This window comes from Phyllobates terribilis, unplaced genomic scaffold, assembly GCF_046119375.1.
Source record: "Phyllobates terribilis strain yellow unplaced genomic scaffold, ASM4611937v1 Scaffold_2__4_contigs__length_985480577, whole genome shotgun sequence".
Classification (NCBI taxonomy): domain Eukaryota; kingdom Metazoa; phylum Chordata; class Amphibia; order Anura; family Dendrobatidae; genus Phyllobates; species Phyllobates terribilis.
Window position 1 is genome coordinate 409,582,567 of NW_027362762.1, and position 19,683 is coordinate 409,602,249.

Consider the following 19,683-nt stretch of genomic DNA (forward strand, 5'->3'; position numbering starts at 1 on the left):
CGTGACCCTCGCGTTGTATGCATTTTGGCCAACATTAATTACTGGTTGGACACGCTTCTAGACCCACATTACAAGGACAACTTTCTATCTCTCCTTCCCATGGCAGAGAGGTCTAATAAAATGTTGCAGTACCAGAAAGCACTTGTTGAAGAATTATTAAAAAAATTTCCATCTGAAAACGCTGGTGGCAGAAGTCACAGTTTGTTGGACAACAAAGCAGTACAGGCGAGGGAGACACAAATATGATGCAGCAGAGGCAGAGGAACACTGTCAAAGGTCTGGCACAGTTTTATCAAACCCTCCCAGAACCCAGGCCCGGATACGCCGTGTACTCTGACAAGGAGTGAAAAGTTTTGGAAGATGCTGAAGGAGTACCTTGCTGACAGTACCAATGCCCTCCGCGATTCCTCTGTGCCTTATAACTATTGGGTGCCCAAGCTAGACACGTGGAAGGAACTGGCTCTCTATGCCTTGGAGGTCCTGGCCTGTCCTGCTTCTAGCGTTTTGTAAGAGCGGGTTTTTAGTGCCGCAAGGGGTATTATAACTGATAGGCGTATCTGCCTATCAACTGAAAATGCTGACAGAGACTCTTATCCAAATGAACAAGGGCTGGATTTGGCCAGACTTCTCAACACCACTGGATGATAGCAGCGGAACATAAAGTCAAATCCAGTGGTTTTTTTAGGGGGGGTCCATTCCCATCCACCTCTTCACTCTCAGACATGGGTATACGCTTCCTTATTTTGTTCATTTTATGTCACCCTCCTCCTTCTCCTCCTCATCCTCTACCATCATATCAACAGGGTGACCATTATGCAACATCCACATAATTTTTTTAAGGGTGTTTATGATGCCTGTTTGAAATATTTTTAGAGGCCTACCTCTAACATTCTGTATGTTATACAGTATGTTCATGTATACCCCCCCAGAAGTAAATGTTTTTCAGCCATGCACTTAGGGCATTACCAGAATAGAAGACCCACTCCTTAATAATGGAAACAATTTTTTAAATGAGGACCTCCTCTGCATCTCTTCAAAGGGGTATTGGAGTGGGTCCTAATTTTTGGCAGCCCTTGCAGTCACTGCATGGCCATTACCACTATGGGAGACCCACTCCTTAATAATGGGAACATTTTTTACTGAGGCCCTCCTCTATGTCTCTTCAAAAGGGTATTGGAGTGCGTCCAAATTTTTGTCAGCCCTTGCAGTCACTGCATACGCAATAACAGTATAGGAGACCTACTCCTTAATAATGGGAACAACAAAGCATAGCCGGATGATGGCCCTCTAACAATAGTGAGGGATGACTGCTGGCCCTCTAACAATAGTAAGGGCCACCTGATGGCCTTGTAAAAATAGGCTTTGTGACTTTCACAGTCTTTCCTTCAGAAATGAAACAGGATGTGTCTGATCTTGTCTCACACACCACATGGCCAGATAAGGTAGTAAAATGTTAAAATTACAATTACATTTGAAAGCAATTCAAAAGTGCAAAAAAGCATCAAAAACGTTATGTGTGAACATAGCCCAAGGTGTGGAGGAGCATTTTTGTTTTTGGCTATTTATTTTGCCTTGTATACAAGTCATTACCCTGGAAAGGTTGTTCCTTAACATTTTTTCCAGGAAGATCCATTTTGGCTTCGCTTTTGTATGTTTTATTGTCAGTCCGTAAAATAGGCGTAATACTCTGACAACATTGTTAACAGCAGTGACCTGGGATATGAGATGATTCCAGGGGTCTTCCCCAAGCTGTTTCCATATAATTTGAGCAATGTTTTTATCGATTTGGCCAATTTATAGGCCCCCTGTAGACCTCCGGGGGGGCTGCTGGAAAAATGCTTGAGTTTCCCATTGACTTACATTGGGCTTGTTGCTTGGGTCTGGGCTGTGTATGTGTTGAAGAGCAACTCTTTTCAATGGACTGTAACTGAGATGCAATACCAGTCACAGCCAAGTAAAGCTATTTCTGAAGATTAAAAAGTGTTTTTTTTTGTTTTTTTTAAGATAGAATTATCCTAAGAAGGTAAATAAAAACAATCATCACTGTTGGCACAGGCATAGTATGATATGGAACTAATTAAAAGTCAAGGAGTATTTTTATTATTTTTTTCTCTATTATTCTTGTAGTTATTACTCAAATGTGTATGTGAAAAACCTCATGGCATTCAGAGATCTCCATGCATCCGGCATAAATAGGATCCTGAATGTTACTGTGCACTAACACTATCCAAACATTTAGAAAACATTCATCATTGCATTGATTTTCATCAATGAATATTTCCATCTTTTCAATGAGAGAATCAAGGATGGTTCATTCACTGACAATAAAGACATGAATCAGACTGACAAGGCTTTTACTTACTAAACCATCTCTCTATTTGTGCATCTACTGAATCAGTCAACACAGCTGAAAATATAACTTTTTGTAGAATAGCTTATTGTATTAACTGTATTGCTTTTGCAGAAATGCTAGCCCACATTTTACAAAGAAGTTTATCATATATATAATCTATCATTTGTAACAATTGCACTGATTTTGGTTAATAGTAATGTATTAACAAACAAAACTAGTTCTGAGAAATAGCCATGATCACGCTGAACAACTCAGTACAAAATGGGCAATTTACATTCAAGTAATGAGGTGTACTTGATTATTTAAAGGGAACCTGTCACGTGAAAAAAGGCTATTAACCTGCAAATATTGGGTTAATCTGCAGGTTAACAGCATTCTGACCCTACCCAGTGCCGGCACTTAGACCCCCACTGCCGGAAGTCTATGAACATTATTCCTACCGGTAGCATTTGGTTTCAGTCACGGGTGAGGTGCCAGTGCGAGTTCAGTCACCGCTCTGTGTATAGAGAGAGGCGGCTATAACTACGCCACCAGCACTGACTGACAGACGGCTCTAATGCTGAGTGTGCTGTCAGTCAGTGTCGGGGGCACAGTTACAGACTCCGTTCTCTATACACAGAGTGGTGACTGAACCCTCCCCTGCTCCACCCTCATGACTGAAACCGAATACAGCCAGGGAGAATAAAGTTCATTTCCTCCCAGCAGCAGGGGTCTAAGTGATGGCACCAGAAGTATTTGAACTCTATTAACCTGCAGATTAACTCCATGTCTGCAGGTTAATAGCGTTTTTTAACTTGACAGGTGGAGGGTAGCCGAGACCCTGGAGAACACCATCGGGACGATCATGTAAAAAAAGTGAGAGTAAAAAATAATTTCTCTCTCCTCTGACATGATCTAATATGTCAGAGGAGAGAGAAATGGTGTCCCCAAACCCCCCAAAGTACCAGGGCCCCAGGCTGCCCTCCTCTTCTTCCCGATGTAAAATGGTGGGCACATGCACATTGCCCTGCAACATCAGGAACAAAGCTCATTGCTTTCTGATGTTTAATCACTGTAATAGACCCTATCACATTGATCAAAATCTCACAATATTTACAAATTAGGACAGCATTTGGGCTGTGCATCTCTTTTCTCCCCTTGTAGTTATTCTGGGAGAGAAGAGAGATATACTACGTTCAAGTGCTGTCCTGTCAGTGAAAAAAAGAATAAATTTTTTACATAAATTCCAATGAATCCTTCTCCAATCACCCTCATGATCACCTTCCCTCGTGTCATCCACCTAATCACATTAAATTTTTATTTTATTTAATAATTTACTAGTAATCTATAAGTGTTAGATAAGGTGTAGGTCTACTAGTGTTAGATTAGGTTTAGGTTTTTATAGTTAGGCAGGCATAAAATTATGACCTGCAGAACATTTACCGTGGAGCAAGCACACACGCTACTTTTCTCCAGCAGTTCCGGGACAGATACAGAATCTGCATCTCAAGCGGAACTATTTTAAGCCAGTGATGACTCCTCTTCATCCATGGGATCCACAGCCCGATGGTAGCGAAGACAGTCGTCACTGCTGAAATGTCCGAGGCAGGGCCAAGCTCTGCAGTCTAACCTACACTGTGGTATGTCGACCATTCCTTTTCCCCACAAATTCATGCTTTCTTAGCAGCCTCTAGATTTCACTAATTTTACCCCCTTTGACTTTTTCCATTTTTTCCAAATTTCTGTAACCCAAAAAGTCCAATAATTCATTTCATGAATTTAATAATTAAAAAAATCCCAAATACCTCTATTCCCATTCATGGATCCCCACAAGTGTCCCTGAAATAAAAAAAAATTGGGCATTACCCTCAATATGAGTTTAGTAAAAAAAACAATCTCCGTTTCTACTGGGCAACAAAATTTGTCCACAGCATACCTGCACTTGCAGATGTTATGAAACCCTAATGAAATTCCTTAATTTTAGTGATAATTCCCAAGCCCACCCAAGAAATTACCCCAACTATGATCACCTAAATAAAATGATCATAGTTGCAGTTGACAAGTGCCTTATGAGTGCCCGTCTGTCATTCCGGCAATTCATCCCCTCCAAGAGCACCAAATAGTGTTCAATTATATGAAATGTGCGAGAGCACATCAGGGTACACGTGCATCCTTCTCATTTATGAAAGTAGGTACCTCCAAATATATCCACCAAACTTCCCCCAGACAATTGTCATCTCTAGTAAAAGTCTGGGAGTTAATGACGCCATTCTTACATCACGGTTACCACATGTACACTCATTATTACACAGGTATGCCCCTATACAAATCTCTCCTTACTGCAAATACAAGGGCCAGTGGGGCATTCAGAAAAAAATGAGTAGGTTTTCCCTTGCAGTTGGTGTCCAGACATTTGGAGAAGGGGGCGTCATTCTCACTGACAAGTGACCAACATCTTGCAGTGAAGTGGAATATCAGGAAAGACGTCTATCTGCTCACCACGCTGTATGCGGACACCACTGTGATGGTCAGAGACAGGGACATGACTAGTGTTGAGCCACCCCCGTAGTGTTCGAGTTCGGTTCGGTTCGTCGAACACCCATGTGTTCGCCGAACTGTTCGTCGAACTGTTCGTCGAACACCTTCGAACACCGTTAAAACCAATGGCAGGCAAACAAAAACACATAGAAACACATAGAAAACACCTTCAAAGGTGTCCAAAAGCTGACAAACTGCTCAGAAGACACAACTAACACATGGAAACGTGACAAGTACATATAGTCATGCGAAAAGAAAAGAGGTGGAGGAGTAAAAGGAGGGGGAGACACAGATATAGGCATGTCATGCCCTTCTAAAATCCAAAAAGTGAGAAGCCGACACGGCCAGTCCGTTCCTGCCTGTGACACCTCTGTGTCGCCGGGTTTGTGCCAGAGCCGCGGTGGACCCTGACAGACAGCCCCCCTATCCCAATACTGGTGCCTGTCCGCCGGTGGGTCGAGGCCCCCCACGGTGGGGGGGGAGTAACATCTGCAGAAGAAAGACCATCTTCCAGCCAAACTAAGATGTCGACTTCTTTTCGTGGACAATGTGATACGATCCCATTCTTACGGACACGCCCATCGCTACAAATTCTAGATGAGGCACAAAAACAGCAGGTGCTTCAACGGATATCAAGTGCTCCTTCAAGTGGGCTCTCCATCACCTCAATTTCAACATCACAAATACTCCAGTCCTCAGAGGTGTCACCCCAATCGCACTTGCTTCCTCACAGCTCCCAAGTCTCCAGCTGCCCGTCTGAGTATGGGGTAACACAGATGGCTGAGTCTGCCCAGCTGTTTACTCATACTATAGCCTGGGAAACGGAGGTCTTCTCCAGAGCTTCTGTTAATCCAGATGAGGAAATGATCTGATCCGATGCCCAGAATCTTTATAAGTTGGATCCAGGACCAGATTAAGAAGGTTCTGAGCATAATGTAGACCCTTGTTCCCAAACTGTAACTCCTGTTGGTGGAGACAATGATGAAGACGATGATGAGACTCAAATACCTGATTGGAGCGACAACTTGACTTTTCGGTCAGGGCAGGAAGAGGTTGGCTCTGAGGGCGACGGGTGTGATAACACACAGGGTGATGATGACGAGGTTGGAGATCCCACTTACTGTCAACCCACAGTCAGACAGTCGATGAGGTCAGCAGAGGAGGTGGAGGAGGATGTGACTAGCCCTGGTGATGGGGATGACTCAGTACCCGGGCATTTGCCTGGCCTTGGGGATGTCGCGGTGGTCGGCTCCCTGGCCCGTACCCTGGGGTCTCTCTTTAAAAGGGTGGATAATTGTTAATTTTATAAGAGTTCATGACGCCACCTGTGGTATCTGGTGACAAGCACCAGCGCTGCAGCAGTCCACTGAGGCCGGTGATAAGGCAGCTCGATGGTATAGCTCCCCACAGGTGGAGCTAGGTCTCAGGGCAGCGTATGCAGGGGGAATGCAGGACAGGCGAGACCCAGCTGGGTCAGAGCAAGAACGGGAACGGACACGGTAGTCACTTCAGTACCTTTTACTGGTGGAAATTCAGGCACATCCCGGAGCACTGTAGGGTGAAGGGTGCATATCAGGATCCTCCCCAATGAGCGGGTGTAGGGCCTCCTGTTTCTTGCCTCTGCGTAGTAAGTTTCTGACCTGCCTGGAGCTAGGCCTAACTTTGTCTCTGTCCTGCGCTGGCTGACCTTGTGGTAGGGCCTTCTCTTGGAGTTCACGCTCCCAGTATGCGGGGCCTAAGCGTCTCCTGGCTCTGTTACATATCAGCACCTTAGCGATCCTGGGACTTGTAGTTCTCCAGGGATTCCGGTTATGCCTTACTGGGTCATAGAGATACCGGTAAGCTCGGATCCTGTGTCCGGTAAATGCTTCGGGGTGAGCTGGTTAAGCTCCTCTGCCCCTTATGTACTAACTCGCCACTCGCCTTCGGCCTACTCGGGCCCTCACTAGGCTATACACACTAACGGCAGCTTGCCGCGCTTCACTGATCTTACGGCACCGGCACACCTTAAGCTCTATCTGGGCTCCCTGAATCTAGCAAGCAGGAGCCTCGTGCTCCACTGCTGAACTATTAACTGCGTTCTCTAGACTAGACTGAGCTCCACTGCAGACTGACCTCTCTTAGGCTTCTCTACTGCAGGAACTCTTCAGAGGAACTGAACTGCCTAGCTCCACCTTCCCTATTTATATCCCTAACGGGCTCCCTCTGCTGGTCTGAGGTGGAAGGTGTAGATGTGTGAATGTTTATGGGGGCCTCTTGTGGAGGATTCCATCAATGCACTCTTGTAGGATCTGTGATACCAAGCGCAGCGGGGCATCACAGATGCTATTGACGACGTGGTTAGGTTGCGCCTTCCTGAACAGAGACGGAGTACTGGAAGCACGTCAACAACTGCATCCTCAACCACAACTCTGCCTCTGACCACAAGTCGTAGTGGCTCTTCAGGTCACATGGGCTCTAAGCCTTGCATAGCCTGGGCATTTATTCAGATCGATAAGGATGACCCAACTCGTGTTATCTGTAATATTTGTCAGCAAAAGCTAAGTAGAGGCCAAAAAATACATAGTTTGAGTACTTCATGCATGTACCGTCACATGGATATGAAGCATAAGTTGCAGTGGGAAGCTCACTGTGCTACAATGCGGCCTAGCCGGCTGGGCCAACCACCGTCTGCCCCATCTTGTGCATCCGCAGCCTCTTCATCCTCTGTGACTGGGGGGACAGCAGTCACACATGTTTTTGGACGCAGACCTGCCACCTCTTTACCCGCAACAGCCAGTGTGATTGGCAGGTCGTCAGTTCATTGGGAAGTGGAAACACCTGCTAGTGTTGAGCGCTCTCCGACATCGAGAGCACCACCTTTGGATCAAGGCAACCTAACATGTCCGCCTGCATCTTCCTCACAGACCGGCAGTTGCCGGGGACACCCTACTCAACACCGTCTAAGCACAACAGCCAGCCCTCGGTCCCTCAGATGTGGAAAAGTAAAAGACCATTTCCTCCTAGCCATGAGAAAGCTAAGAGGTTGAATTTCACCATCTGCAAGCTGTTGGCTACAGAAATGCTGCCTTTCCACCTGGAGGACACAGAGGATTTTCAAGACCTTATGTCCGTCACAGTGCCCCAGTACCAGATGCCCAATCGGCACTACTTCTCAAAGAAAGGTGTGCCTGCGCTCCACTAGCATGTCGCACACAACATCACCGCTTCTTTGAGAAACTCTGTGTGTGACAGGGTGCACTTCACCACAGACACTTGGACGAGAAGGCATGGACAGGGGCGTTACATGTCGCTGACTGGGCACTGGGTAACTATGGTGACAGCAGGACAAGGGGCTGCTGTCCAAGTCTTACCGTCCCCACGAGTTGTGTGTTAATCCTCTTTATCTCGAACTTCCTCCACTGCTTCTGCCTCCTCAAACTCCTCTCGGTCCTCCACCTGCACCCAAAGCCTGTCTGGTAATGCCACCTGCTTTCTAACTGCGCAGAAGGAATCCTGCACACCTCCTTACTATGCTGGCAGCAGGGCTCAACGCATCAGTGTTTACTTTGAAATGTCTGGGAAATGTGAGTCACACAGCTGAGGAGTTTTGGTCAGCTCTGGAGACCCAGTTTCATGAAAGGTTGTCTCCACTGGACCTGCAACCAGGGAAGGCCATGTGCGACAATGCTGCAAACCTGGGTGCGGCACTTCGCCGGGGCAATGTCACACACGTGCCTTGTATGGCTCACGTGTTGAACCTGGTTGTCCAGCAATTTTTAGCCCACTATCCCGGACTAGATGGCCTTCTGCAGAGTGCACGGTCGCTGTGTGCTCACTTCCGCCGTTCGCATCCCGCAGTTCAACGACTTACATCTCTACAGAAGTCGTTGGGCCTGCCAGTTCACCGGCTGAAATGCGATGTGCCGACACAGTGGAATTCAACTCTGCACTTGTTGCAGCGACTGTGGCAGCACCGACAAGCCCTGGTGCAATACGTTCTGACGTATAGCCTGGGCCAACGAGATCCAGAGGTGGGGCAAATCACGCTGGAGGAGTGGTCTCAGATCAGGGACCTATGCACCCTTCTGCACAGTCTTGAAATGGCGACGAAGATGTTTAGTGCTGACGATGCCATTATCAGCATGACTATTCCGGTGATTTACATGCTGGAGCACATGTTAAACAGAATTCGGAGTCAGGTGGTGGGACAAGAGGAGGTGGAGGAAGTAGAGGAGGAGTCGTATGCGGAAGGGATAACATCTCCAAGATCCAGACGGTTGGCAGCACCAAGGCGGCAGGCATGGGAGGGTGGGGGAGAGGGATTAACCAGGGCGCATGGTAGCAGCCAAACTGTTGAGGAAGGTGCAGGAGCCGAGGAAGAAGTGGAGGACGAACTGGCAATGGGCATGGAAGACTCATCAGATGAGGGAGACCTTGATCACATTTCTGTTGTGCGAGGTTGGAGGGAGAGGGCAGAGGAAGGAAGCATGATTCTTACCTCGCTACCAACACAACAAGGACTTGGTCCTTCTGGATGCGCAAGACACATGAGTGCCTTCTTGCTGCACTACCTGCAACATGACCCCCGGATTGTCAGAATTCGAAGTAATCCCGACTACTGGGTTGCCACACTCTTAGATCCCCGGTACAAAAGTATATTTGCCGAAATAATTCCTGCCATAAAAAGGTATTGACGAATGCAGGAGTATCTGTTGCAGAATCTTACATGTGCTTTTCCACAAAACACCAGTGGTGCACGTAGTGAATCTCACAGTTCTAACTTGCCAACGGTGGGACTGTCGAGTCTTCATCACTCAAACAGTAACAGTAACACAGTATCTGCTGGTAACAGCAATTTTGGGGAATCGTTTCACCACTTTTTTAGACCATCCTTTGCAAGGCCACAGGAGACAAGAAGTCTGACACATAGTCAATGCCTAGAGAGGATGGTACAGGAGAATCTCCAAGTGAACATCGAAGCCATGACTGTGTCACTGGACCCTTGCTCATTTTGGTATTCCAATCTTGAAAAATCGCCGGAGCTCGCCACTCACGCCTTGGAGATCTTGTCATGCCATGCAGCCAGCGTTCTCTCTGAACGTGTGTTCAGCGCTGCTGGTGGTGTGCTGACAGATAAGCGCACGTGGCTGTCCACTGAGAATGTAGACAGACTCACGTTCATAAAGATGATCAAATCATGGATTCGCAAGGACATTTCTACCCCTGTGTCATCCTTGGGAGACTAAAAGCTTGGGGATTTGGTAAAATCACCTCACCAACCGTTTTAAGCAACAGTGGGGCAATTGATGCCACTTAACCCTAGAACGCATGACCATAAAAATCTACACTTTCACATACCTGGGGCCCTTTAGGCCCGTGTGCAAATAACATGGAATAACTCAAACTCAAATGACAAACAACTATATACATGAAGAATACCTAGAGTGTCAAAATTCTAACTAAAGCAATCTTGCAGAAAATAGAAAACAATTAACTGGGCGGGCCTGCAAGGCCACAGGTATGCGTTCTAAGGTTAAGTGGTGTCTGTGCCACAATTTTGGGAGTCCCCTTGCTGTGTCTTACGTGACGTTGGCATCGTCAATTCCAGGTGGGTTGGGTCGCACCCCCCCCTTTTAACTGTAAGAAACTACATACACTATGGCTTGGGGTAACACAGATGGTTGAGTCTGAAGAGCTGTTTACTCAGAGGTCTGCTCCAAATCTTCAGTGTCTGCTAGTCAGAGTAGAATATTTAACTGCATCTAGCCTAGGCAATACTTTGGGCGCAGTAGCCCAGCTGCGAAGCAAGCTGCACTGCCTGTGTATCTAATAAGAATTTTTAAATTAATCTAGCCTAGGCAGACTGTGGGGACCCCCAACCAAACCCAGATGCTCAGCCCGCCTACCGCCCCCCTTTCATGGACAACCCAATAATGTAACTCTTACAACTGGATGGGTGAGGATCGGTCACAGCTTTATTAATTCTTTATACTCATTCCATTAGAAAGGCATTTTATTTCTAAAATAATTCAGCTTGTTGCAGCATGCCCTGGGTCCCCACTCCGGCAAGTTGGCCAACAAGTGTAACTCTCCAACATGTCCTTTCTATTTCCAGGCCACGGAGGATCCAGCGTACTTGTATGCAGGACTCTGACCCCCACCCATCACTCTTAACGCTTGTTCCACTCCGTCCTGGAGTCCTGACAGGAATATGTCCAGTCCAATATCTATTAAGTGAACACCGTCGGGCCGTATGAGGCCTGCTTTATCTCCTTCCAGTTGTCGGTGTCGTATCACTACACCGCCTCTGTCTCTTCTAAATTTTGCCATCCGAATATTTATTACCCGCCTTGTCCATTCGATGGCCGTGATGTCTCGCGCACCTTGCCATACCGCTATCGGCACAATCTCTGACCATACTATAGCTAATTTTGTGAAAAATTCTCTGAAGCGCTCAGTGTCTAGTTTCATTATTGCCATTAGTTATGCGCTCTTGTGATGACCTAGGTTGTTTCCCCCGGCCTGTATAACTAAGATGACCGGACCTCTTGCCTCTCTCCCTACCTTGATTACCTCCATTAGTACCTGTGGCCATAGCAGGCCTCTAATACCTCTCCAGTTGAAATATGTGTTATGAAACTCTAATTTCCTCCCGCCTGGGCGGACTTTCGTCCTTTTTTGTGCCCAATATATATACGAGTGGCCTATCACTCACACTGGTGGCTTAGCGTCACCTGTAAAAGAAACAAACCACGTTAGGATAACAAGTCCGGTCTTATGTATCTCGCCAAACACGTGGATCGCCATCTCCCTATCCTCTGAACTTCCGTTTCTGACAGTCCTGCTCTTGCTGCTTCCGTGGCCGCACCTATGCGGAATGAGTGTGTCCCGTAATCTTTGGGGTGGTTCCCTGCCGATGTTATGCATTTATTAAATATAGCTTGGAACAGGTATCTTGATAATGGCGTTCCATCAATGTGTGATACGAAGAAATTACTTTGTGATCTGATGGTTAGATATGTTTTTACTATTGTTACCCGACTCAGTGTACCGTTTGTGGGTTGTAGAAGTACCCAAGTACCCCTGCCCGCTGGAACCGTTTTCGATTGGTGTATGCGTACACGTATTGCATTATTGGCTATGACTACTTCCTGGTGTAATAAGCGTCCACTGGTGGTAATTTTGGATTGAGGGACTAATTCGCTTATACATAGCGCCCCGAAGAAGGCTATCACAAATGCAGTAGACATTAGTGTTGCTTCAAATTGTGAGTGTCATGTTAATGGTGTTAGGGATAAGATGTGAGAAATCAGTTTTAGTGACACGGGACGGGACGTCTACATTCCTGACTTGGCTGACCCCTTTTCCACCCTTTTATGGATTGTCTGATGATTAATCTTTGTCACATCTCCACAATTCAGTAGTTGGAAGTGAAATGCTACTCCGGTCAGACACCGCTGCGCTGACGCCCCTGATATGCCCCTCATCATTAGCTGGTGGAGAAATTCTATGGTGAATTGTGATCTGGCTTGTTCACATTGGTCAACCCGTCTGCCTGCTACTAGTCGTGTCCACTCTTCCCATGCCTTACCGTATGCTTGCCACGTTGACGGGGCAACTGACGCTCTGATTAATGGCATCAACTATTCGCCACTAGATCCCATAGGGAGGGTGGGCAACTGTTACCCGATGGGTGGGCGTTGTGGAAGAGCTCTGTGAAAATCTGCCAATTGAATTGTTATAAAGCGTTAGCAGCAGCTTTATACCCCTCAGCATAGTGGCTAGCGCGGACCCATACATTGTGTTTTAGGCACAGGAATACTAGCCTGCGTAGTAGGACTAGCACTGGGAGAGACGATGATGCCATCTTATTAATGCAGTGCGCTAGGCTGGTGTTTTGTGTTATGAAGCGTATATTTTTGTTAGCCAGGCTCGCGCCCCATATTTCTATTGCTACCACTATTGGGAAAAATTATTTTCAGGGCTAGATGCAGCTAAAAATTATTATTAATTTCACAGCTGGTGGAGCTTGGTATAGATGGCCTAATACAATGAGTCCCACACACTGCTAGAAGCCCAAATATTTTTTCAGAGGTAGATGCAGATAAAAATTAATTTTAATTTGCAACCTGATGGAGGTCAGTATAGATGGACTAATAGAGAATGTCCCACACACTGCTAGAAGGCCAAATATTTTTTCAGAGCTAGATGCAGATAAAAATTATATTCAATTTGCAACCTGATGGAGGTCAGTATAGATGGACTAATAGAGAAAGTCCCACACACTGCTAGAAGGCCAAATATTTTTTCAGAGCTAGATGCAGATAAAAATTATATTCAATTTGCAACCTGATGGAGGTCAGTATAGATGGACTAATAGAACAAGTCTCACACACAGCTAGAAGCCCAAATATTTTTTCAGAGGTACTGTAGATGCAGATAAAAATTATTTTTAATTTGCAACCTGATGGAGGTCAGTATAGATGGACTAATACAACAAGTCCCACACACAGCTAGAAGCCCAATATTTTTTCAGAGCTAGATGCAGACAAAAAAATATTTTGAATTTGCAACCTGATAGAGGTCAGTATAGATGGACTAATAGAGAAAGTCCCACACACAGCTAGAAGGCCCAATATTTTTTCAGAGGTAGATGCAGAAAAAAATATATTCAGTTTGCAACCTGATGGAGGTCAGTATAGATGGACTAATACAACAAGTCCCACACACAGCTAGAAGCCCAATATTTTTTCAGAGGTAGATGTAGAAAAAAATATATTCAGTTTGCAACCTGATGGAGGTCTGTATAGATGGATTAATAGAACAAGTCCCACACACAGCTAGAAGCCCAATATTTTTTCAGAGGTAGATGCAGAAAAAAATATATTCAGTTTGCAACCTGATGGAGGTCAGTATAGATGGACTAATACAACAAGTCCCACACACAGCTAGAAGCCCAATATTTTTTCAGAGGTAGATGCAGAAAAAATATATTCAGTTTGCAACCTGATGGAGGTCAGTATAGATGGACTAATAGAGAAAGTCCCACACACTGCTAGAAGGCCACATATTTTTTCAGAGGTAGATGCAGAAAAAAATATATTCAGTTTGCAACCTGATGGAGGTCTGTATAGATGGATTAATAGAACAAGTCCCACACACAGCTAGAAGCCCAATATTTTTTCAGAGGTAGATGCAGAAAAAAATATATTGAGTTTGCAACCTGATGGAGGTCAGTATAGATGGACTAATACAACAAGTCCCACACACAGCTAGAAGCCCAATATTTTTTCAGAGGTAGATGCAGAAAAAAATATATTCAGTTTTCAACCTGATGGAGGTCTGTATAGATGGATTAATAGAACAATTCCCACACACAGCTAGAAGCCCAAATATTTTTTCAGAGGTAGATGCAGATAAAAATTATTTTTAATTTGCAACCTGATGGAGGTCAGTATAGATGGACTAATAGAGAAAGTCCCACACACTGCTAGAAGGCCAAATATTTTTTCAGAGCTAGATGCAGATAAAAATTATATTCAATTTCAACCTGATGGAGGTCAGTATAGATGGACTAATAGAACAAGTCCCACACACAGCTAGAAGCCCAAATATTTTTTCAGAGGTACTGTAGATGCAGATAAAAATTATTTTTAATTTGCAACCTGATGGAGGTCAGTATAGATGGACTAATACAACAAGTCCCACACACAGCTAGAAGCCCAATATTTTTTCAGAGGTAGATGCAGAAAAAAATATATTCAGTTTGCAACCTGATGGAGGTCTGTATAGATGGATTAATAGAACAAGTCCCACACACAGCTAGAAGCCCAATATTTTTTCAGAGGTAGATGCAGAAAAAAATATATTGAGTTTGCAACCTGATGGAGGTCAGTATAGATGGACTAATACAACAAGTCCCACACACAGCTAGAAGCCCAATATTTTTTCAGAGCTAGATGCAGAAAAAAATTATATTCAATTTGCAACCTGATGGAGGTCAGTATAGATAGACTAATAGAATGATGCTATGCCCAAAAGATTTTACTTCACTAGGTGCAGTAAAAAAATTGGTATTCTATACACAGGTGGTATATCTTGCAACACAGATAGGCTACTCCACTGACTAACATACTCTGCAATAGGCCAAAAAGGATTAGCTTTGCTAGATTCAGCCAAATGCTGTGAAAAAAACTTGCACAGCACTGGCACAGACCTGCCTGGCAAAAACTGATAGGAACTGATGTAACCTAGTCCTGAACAGGACTCCAATTACAATTAGTCTTTACTCCCACAACCTATCTATTTAAGAGCACAGACCTGCCTGATAAAAGTCATAGGAAATGCTGTAACCTAGTCCTTAAAAGGACTGCAATCACAACTATTCCCTACTCCCAAGCTATCTGTAGATTTGTGCGAAAATTGGCTTGAAATTAACAAGGTATAGCGCACACAGCAACAGCGGTGCCATCTAACACGCAACTGCAGCAGTGAGAAAATGGTGGCGACGGGGAAAATGGCTTGGTCTTATAGGGCAAGGACATGTGACATACACTGCCAATGACACATGCCCTTGCTTGTGTGAAAAAAAGCACTTCGCTCCGTGTGTGCGCTGCTGATAGGCTGACAGATTGCACCTCCCCACTGTAAATGCGGGAAAGAGAAAAAAAAAATGGAAATCTTCATTGTTCCTGCAGAGATCCATCCCCTGCCCCTCCCCCCACCCCGCTGTACACTCAAACTGCGTATTAACATTAATTTTCATCATTACTGAGAAAAAATCCAGTTATGATTTTGGTGCACGAACAGTTATCGAACATAACCTCGAACAGCCGAATTTTTCTCAAATTGTTCGTGTTCGCCAAACGGCTCGAACACCGCCCAAAACAGCTCGAATTTGAGATTGGCGAACAGTTCGAGTAGAACAACGCTCATCTCTAGACACGACCAGGGACAAACAAAAACCGGTCTATGTAACAGATTACAATAAATTTATGGGAGGCATTGACCTGTCTAACCAGGTGCTTCAACAATATTTGGTGAAACGAAAGACCAGGGCCTGGTATAAAAAGTAGCAAACTACCTCATCCAGATTGCTACCTACAACAGCATTATCGAGTGTCTCCTATTTGACTTGAGGATACAGGAGGCAGTCTTCGAGTCCTAGGATGACTTTTAGAGCGCCATTTTATTAGCCTCATCCCTGACACTCCCACCCAAAACTGTCTCCAAAAAAGATGCATGGTTTATAGTGAGCATGATAGAAGGAGTGATTCCCGATATTATTGCCCCTTGTGCCCATCTCAAACAGGCCTTTGGGTCAACCCCTGATTTGAGAAATACCGCACATCTTCTCATTATTAATCAAATTACCATGAATCACACCAAATTGTGTGATAGGGTACTTTTTTCCAAATAATTTATATTATCTGTATACTCCAGAATGTGGACCCCACAAATGTTCTTGAAAAGTCAGGTCATCTGACAATTAATTCCAGGACTTAATAATCGCATACCAAACTATTATTCAGACAAATTCTCATCCACATACCCACTTCTGTATACTCCAGATTATGGATAATGTGGACCCCACAAATGTTCTTGAAAAAAGTCAGGTCATCTGACAATTAATTCCAGGACTTGACCATCACATACCAAGCTATTATTCACACAAATTCTCATCCACAGGCCCACTCCAGAATGTGGACCCCACAAATGTTCTTGAAAAGTCAGTTCAGGTGACAATTAATTCCTGGACTTGATCACTCACATGAACTCACAAATTTGTATTCCAAAATTCAAATAGTGCTCAAATAGTGCTCCTTCCCTTCCAAGCCCTGCCATTTGTCTAAACAAAGGTTTCTGACCCCATGTGGGATATCAGCACGCTCAGGAGAAACTGGGTAGCAAATTTTATGTTCATTTTTTCATGCTACCCCTTGTAAAAGTGAAAAAATTGAGGCTAAAACAACATTTAGAGGTAAAATTTTAATTATTTTTTTTTCATTTCTCTTTGTATTAATTATTGTGTAGCACCTGCAGGGTTAACAAATTTCCTGACAGCAGTTTTCAAATATTTGAGGGGTGTTGTTTTTAATATGGTATCACTTTTGGGAAGTTTTGCAATATATAGGCCCCTCAAAATTCATTTAAATCTGAATAGATACCTAAAGAAACAGGTTTTGTAAATTTCTGTAAAAAATTAGAAATTGCTATTTTTTATAGCATGAATGACTAATTTAAGGAAATAAAAACTGAAAGTTTGAAAATTGTAAAAATTGTAAAAAAAATTCACCAAAATTCCGATATTTTCACAGATAAATGTAAAAAATTTCGACTTACATTTACTACTAACATAAAGTACAATGTGTCATGAAAAAAACAATCTCAGCATCACTGGGATCCGTTGAAGCGTTGCAGAGTTTAAACCTAACCAGGGTCACATAAAGTGACCCTGTTTAGATTTAAAAAATTTGGGTTGGTCATTAAAGTCAAAACTGTCTTGAACACTAAGGGGTTAATACTGTCTCAAAGATTAAAATTAGACTAAATGGCACAGTGGCTCTTGCTGGATAATTTATTTAAAGTATCTTCAACCTCTTTTGTCTAACTTAATACAACTACTTGGTTGGATTGCTAATTTTTTGTGCACCAAATGTTTGGCTCAATTTAGTTAAAAATGATAACACATTTTGAATAATATTGTCATTGGAGATGTATACTTCAAAAGGAATGAGGGAAAAGAGGTGGAAATCAAGCAACACCACTATCTAAGCGTAGCACTGAACATATGGAAAGAATGTGTTAGACATTTTAAATGTCATTGATTTGCTCCAGCACTCCAAAAATGGATATTTTGTATGTAAGACCACTGACTGTTCATAAAAAAGTGGTTTTATTTAAAAAAGAAAGATGAAGTGCAATGCATTAGGGCAACATGGTGCCTATCCTGATGAAGGCTAAGGTACAATCGCAATGCGTTATATTTAATCTTTTTTGTTTTTTTCACTGAAACCACTTTTTATGAACAATCAGTGGTCTTACATAGAAAATATGCATTTTTGTAGCATATTTCAGTAATCCAGTGATCTTTGAGCCTTGTAAAACATTTAGAATAATGAAACTATCTTAATATTTGTAACCAGCACATCACCTACTGTTTAAAGGCTAGGGGAAATCTCTTCATATGAAGTGTTAATTTAATATGAAGCCTCAAACATTGGATATTTCATTTGTGGGTAACAAGGCACTGTTATTTGAATCCTGGCACCAAATAAAACGCTTGTATAGTGCGCTAGTAGTATTTCAAAGGGTTTGCAAAGATTGTATTACCTCTAATAAGTGGTATTTGGGTGGTTGTGTGCTCCCTTAAATTTAGAATACATGGTGTAAGAGTGATTTCCCACTTATGGATGGCAAAAAGAAAAATGTCAGGCAAATACATAAAACAACTAACAAACAAAGCAGCACACTGTAACGCTAAGTATGTGAACATGAAATATATGAAATTTGAATAGCATTACTGCTGTAGAAAATAGAAATAAATGAGAAATCTTAGCGCATAAATTGGCCAATTCATATGTACCTGGTAGCCACGTTAAGGCGTTTCTCAAAATACCAGGACCCTATCAATGTGAATACCTCTCTAAGAGACTATGTCTGATTGTGTGTGGGATAATAAGATCCTGCTGAAATTAAAAACACCTGTGGCATAGAGGTGATAACTTTTAGCATAATTTTGCTGCTAATTACTATTAAGTGAACATGCACGGATAATGTGTTATCCGAGCATGCTCGGTGTTATCCGAGTATCTTTGGCATGTTCGGATAATATGTTTGTGTCCCTGTGGCGGTAGACAGGGCAACACATGCGGGGATTGCCTGTTTGTTAGGCAATCCTCCCATGTTTTGCAGCTGTCTACCGCTGCAAAACATACAGCCGCAGGGACACTAACATATTATTTGAGCATGCCAAAGATACTCGGATAACTGCGAACACATTCGGTCAACATTACTGCTAAACTAATTTCCTACGAAATCCACGGGAAATTTCTCACATCTGCATATTTCTACTTACAAGCATTAGCATACAGTGGGGAAAATAAGTATTTGATACACTATCGATTTTTTGAGTTTTCCCACCTGCAAAGAATGGAGAGGTCTGTAATTTTTATCATAACTACACTTCAACTGTGAGAGGCAGAATCTTAAAAAAAATCCAGAAAATCACATTGTAAGATTTTTACATAATTAATTTCCATTTTATTGCATGAAATAAGTATTTGATACAATAGAAAACAGAACTTAATATTTGGTACAGAAACCTTTGTTTGCAATTACAGAGGTCAGACGTTTCCTGTAGTTCTTGACCAAGTTTACACACACTGCAGTAGGGATTTTGGCCCACTCCTCTAAACAGATTAGGTTTGGGTCTGGAGACTGGCTAGGCTACACCAGGCCCTTGAAAAGTTCCTTACGGAGCCACTCCTTAGTTGCCGTGGCTGTGTGTTTTGGGTCATTGTCATGCTGGAAGACCCAGCCACAACCCATCTTCAATGCTCTTACAGATAGAAGGAGGTTGTTGGCCAAAATCTTGCGAAACATGACGCCATCCATCCTCCCTTCAATACGATGCAGTCATCCTGTCCCCTTTGCAGAAAAGCACCCCCAAGGTATAATTTTTTACCCACCATGTTTCACAGTTGGGATTGTGTTCTTGGGGTTTTACTCATCCTTCTTCTTCCTCCAATCACGGCGAGTGGAGTTAATACCAAAAATCTTATTTTGAGCTCATCTGACCACATAACCTTCTCCTTTACCCTATTGTACTT